Genomic DNA, 5,016 nt, shown 5'->3' with positions numbered 1-5,016 from the left:
ACCTTGTATCTCCACAAATACAATTATGCAAAATTAAAGAAGCAAATAACAGACACCAAACACAGCTGATCAACTACATCTGAGATAAGGGGGTATTCATGTAAATTTCATTTTTAATATACCTTTAAGGTATATGTGGTAGCATATCATTGGCTGAGCATGTGTATGTTTTTTTGATGTATCATTACTGGGTCCCAAAGACAGTTACACCTCCAGAAGCCCTAATGTACCTTAGCTAATGAAGAAGCCTTTAAAACATGACACCTATTTTCTCCTGTTTCATTTCAGAAGCAAGCAGGAGCTGAACGTCCCACCCTCCGAGTCCAGCAAGAGCTGATCCTTCGCACTGATTGAGTCATTGGGCCATGAAACTGACAGCTGATCTGAAAGTGCCTGCTGAGAGTCAGCCAAAACAGTGAAAGAAGGAGAGGGAGAGAGAGAGAGAGAGAGAGAGAGAATGATAAAAAAAGGGGTAAAGAAGTGTATATAGTGTATAAATAAAGATGTGTATAAATAAAGTGTATAAATGGGGCTGAATTACAACTAATTTAAACTAATAAACAGAAATAAACAGAAAGGCATAAATATGCACTCACTGTAACCTATATAGCTGTCTTCCTGTCTTTAAAAAAACCTGTTGAGAATAATGTAACCTATTACAACTGTAACATAAAGAAAGTACAATCTAAGAACAAGTAAAATCATTAACCAGTCTGCAAAATTATCCATGCCACTATGATGAGGGCAGTCACACTAAATGGCATAAAAGCATTAGAATTTTACTTTTGATCAGCTCTCATTTGATTAAAAACTTTTCTTCCACACCCCTTTTTTCACTTAGTTGAGTGCTGACGTTTGCTTTAAAGAACGAGCTCCACTTCAGAATGGTAATTATGCAAATAGGTGGCTGGAGGTTAAAAGAAACTGATCAAACCCCTTTCGCAAATGAGACAATACAGGGAAAATAGCTAATAATATGTCCTGGGGAGAAAACATGTGAAATTAGCATATCCTTTAACAGTGGTTCCAACTATATGCAGGTAGAACCGGATTAAAGCCTGAGCACTGCTGCAGGGTAATAACATGCGAGCTTTACAAGTTACCACTGCATGTTTCATGTACACTTTAGCACACTCAAAACCCACTGGGTGAAGTTATGGCCATTTTTCAGATACACTGGTATGTGCGCACATTCATACACTACATTACCTGGTAGATGATCTCAGTTAAAACAAGGACAAAAGCTGATAGTCACTACTTGGTGACAACAGGACAGAGGAATGAAGTTTCCGGATTTGAAGGCCAGGTTTGTGAGTGCTCCTGTTCTGACTTCTTTTTTATATGGAAGTTGATGCCAGATGAAGTGGCCTTGGGGAGGTGCGATCACAGAAGGAAGAGGGGAAGGTAAAGCTAATACAGTATATTACACCAGCCACAGCTTGAGCCCAACTAAATGGATTATGTCCAGTTACGTCTCTAAGATATTAGAACTTCTCGTCTTAAAATGGGCAATGACTGAAAAATACTGCAAGTACCTGCTAGGCCAAAAATGCACTGTCTGGATAGACATCAATCGATTTTGTCACTTAAATATTGTCATATTACTGAGGAGCAATTGTCTGGTTTTGATTACACCAGTTGTTGCCGGAGAGGTTATTCCAATGGTAATGCTGATTCCCTCTCATGACTGCACATTCCCATGATTCCTTCATTCCAACACGTTCTTCCTAGGACAGCTATTCCCCAGTCCATATTGCAGACAGTAGGTTTGGATCCATTTCAAAAGGTAATTAAAGCTGTCATCTCTCTCGTACCATATTTTCACCCCAAATTATCAAGGTGCTGACCATGTCACCAGGGGGTTCTTGAAGTGCTGGCAGCAGAAGAAGTCCCCTGTCCAAGCAGAGAAATTAGAGAAACTTGCCTAGACCACGTATTTCACCTACATGGCCTCTCATACCACCAACTGTTTCAATCTGTTGCTGCTCTTACCAGAATCTATGAAGGAGAAAGTTACATCAAGGCCATTTCATTAGAGTAAACAACTGAGCTTGTAAGACAGAAATTCCATGGATGTGAGTGCTTTACTGAGGCCAAAGTACCCATGCCACATGCCTAAGCACCTATGTCATCTCCCTGCATCTATGCCTTGGAATCGTGACTATTGATTTTACCTTATTAGAGCCCTCCTGAGACAGTTATGAAAATGTTTTGACCATGATAGGTGTATTTTCAAAGTTAACACAGGCAAATAGAAATTTACGTAGTAAATAGATGAGGAAGCCTTCCTGGTAGCAAACATCCTGGTCAAAGAATGGCAATGGTTCTTGAGCCAAATAAAGTCAGTAGCACCTTCAGTAGTGAAGGTGTGCGAGAGCAAATGATGCTCCTGGCTACCAGATAGGCCACCAGTCAAGCAAGGCATGAATAGATGGTCATTACAGTGAGCCCTTATTTTCAGTTGGTTGTACCATTTTTTCAATCATTGCCCTAGTTTTTATCTTTTTGATGTTTTCTCTTCTGGTCTTGTTCACCGCACATTTCACAGTAAGCCAACAGTTTACTTTTCCATTGTATTGTGTGTACATCCCTGGGTAGCAGAGTGGAGCTTTACTCATTTCCTTGTTGGCCAGCATTGCTACATAAAGAAGCAAACTTTGGACACATAACATGTCTTGGCTGATTAACCACATTTGTGTAATAGGGACACTGTATAACTTTCATTTTTGGGTGAAATACTTCTTTAGTAGCACTAAAAACCCTGGCTACTTTGTCGTTATAAGACTATAGGCTACTTCTAAAAGTTTCTAAAATTCTCCAGGAAACAGGGAGGCACTTAAAATAGCATCCATATTGTTTAATATAGTCTTTTTTATTGAAATTTGCTTAAGGCTAAATTAAATAAGTCATATTGAAATTGCATTAGTGGAGTCACCCTGCCTCACGTCTGAAAGTCTACACTGGCAAAAAGATTCTTTAAAGTGAAGCTCTTTAAAGTTTACTTTTTATTATATCACTTAATACTATGGCATTTAGATAAGTTATTAGACCTAAACTTTCTTTATGCTAATTATTATGTATTTAGAATTACTGCTTTACTAAACACATTGAACACACACAGACACACACACACACAGAGAGAGAAAGAGAGAGAGAGAGAGTGCAACATGTTTTCCAATATGTGCGGTGGCCCAGGCAAATCCTTCACATGGTAAAATGTTGACATTTTGTACAATATGAAATCCTTAAATCGTCTATTTTTGGGAAAATAACATTGGTGATATTTTATCAGAGATTATAAGTTTACAATGTAATCACTCTGATCATAAGCATCATCCATGTCAATCTCTCTAGTCACTTGAGGTAAATGTCAGCCACTGCATTTAACGCACAGGAGCCTCATCATAATCATCATCATCATCATCATCACTATTCACTCTTATATTGGAGCTGAAATAATAGCTGATGGCGAAAGTTCCCATTTGTGATTAGCATTCAAATATTACAAATACATTATTTATTACATCTCTACATACAGTGTTAGCAATGTCATGTGTTCATCGCAGACAGTTTGACAACTGCTATTTAAACCATATACAAAGTGAATCAATTAGAATCATGTCCATTTGGCTGCAATACGTAACCAACAATCTGATCAAAGCTTGACTTTTACTGTGTGAGGAAAGCACACTAAGCTAACATGCTAGCAATTAAAGCAACCATTTTAGCAACTGCATTTGCTAAACCAGCTCCTTATTTACGTAGCATAGATACGATAGTATATGCAAGGTGATAAGGTAAATAAAACATTTCTATGTTGTTTTGCTGAAAAATATTTACATTTCATTCAAGTAGAGGTGTCAAGGTTTAACAGAATTCAGGTACAGTGGCATCCTATGGGTTTTCCTATGGGCTGGGCAGAGCTATGACTAATTAGCAAACAACTCATGCCTCAGCCACACAAGCAGTCTGAAGTCTAACTTGGCCCAGCACACGAACTATTGCAAGCACATACAACACTACACTTTGAGCCAGTGCTGTAGATAAATTTAAATAAAAAAATAATAAAGGTGATATATACATACATACATGCATACATAGGAGGCTTCTGCAGGAATCAGCACACGTATTAGCACTAGGCACTAGTCACTTTGACACAACGAGTGAGGAGGAAAGAAGCCAGAATGTAAGTCAAGACAAATGTGGACAAGACAAGAGAAGCATTCCTCGTTAACAGACGTCCTATATGGGTCTGGTTTCAATTCTTTTCCTTGTATGGCTCCACACCCCCTACCCCCTTGTCCCGCAGGCATATAATCATTTGGAACACGTGCAGGGTTTCCTGCTTCTCTTTAGATCCAGTGTGAACTGTTTTGTTCTTATAATTCCCAGGATTTACTTAAATACTAAAGCCAACCTCTGCAACCTTCCCTGAAACGCTGAGATCATCAGTGGGGATTTTGGGCAGCTGAAGGAAATTATGGGCGCTGCTTTTGCATGAGGTTTGGGTTGTTGTTATTTCATTTCATTTTGTAAAAATCACTTTTCCTGCTTGAGCCGAAGTACTAGATAGCATGTGTTTGGCTTTGATAGCCATCTCTTGAGGAATGAGTTTTAATAGAAGAGGCGTGCCACCCCTCAGCCATCGGACCTCTTCAGATGTGTGCCATAGTATCCCTTACTAATCAAGTGCACACAAAGGGAAGGACTGTTGGCAAAAACGAGGAAGAATGTGTCTTTGTTTTGGGATGGGAGGTGGAAGGGAGGGCAGGACTATATTGGGTGACTGTGTAAGAGAATGAGAAAGAGTGAGAGAGTAAGAGAATCTTTAGTTCTCTTTAGTGTTGTTGCAGTTTAATGTGTTTTTTTTCCTCCTCCTTCTCTCTTCTGTTTGATCCATAGGCCAGGCTAAAGTGCTTACCATACCCGAATGTGGCTCTGTTAGCACGCAAGTGGATTTTATGACATTCGTCTGGCTGTCGTTTCATTTCACAGGCCCCTCTCACTCACTCTCAG

At 39.3% G+C, this 5,016-nt stretch overlaps 1 long non-coding RNA gene across 1 annotated transcript; it reads right to left on the bottom strand.

Moving 5' to 3' along the window:
• Positions 1–232: 232 nt before the first annotated feature.
• On the bottom strand, positions 233–4,346 carry LOC128321783 (uncharacterized). The gene is made up of 3 exons (XR_008305299.1): positions 4,090–4,346; positions 597–634; positions 233–396 (listed from the first exon to the last, which is right to left on the bottom strand). It is a non-coding gene; the product is annotated as an uncharacterized LOC128321783 (long non-coding RNA).
• Positions 4,347–5,016: the final 670 nt, after the last annotated feature.

This window comes from Pangasianodon hypophthalmus, chromosome 2 (genome assembly GCF_027358585.1).
Source record: "Pangasianodon hypophthalmus isolate fPanHyp1 chromosome 2, fPanHyp1.pri, whole genome shotgun sequence".
In the NCBI taxonomy this organism is placed as follows: Eukaryota; Metazoa; Chordata; class Actinopteri; order Siluriformes; family Pangasiidae; genus Pangasianodon; species Pangasianodon hypophthalmus.
Note: the sequence above shows the minus strand (reverse complement) of the source record. Positions and strands in the feature narration are given on the sequence as shown.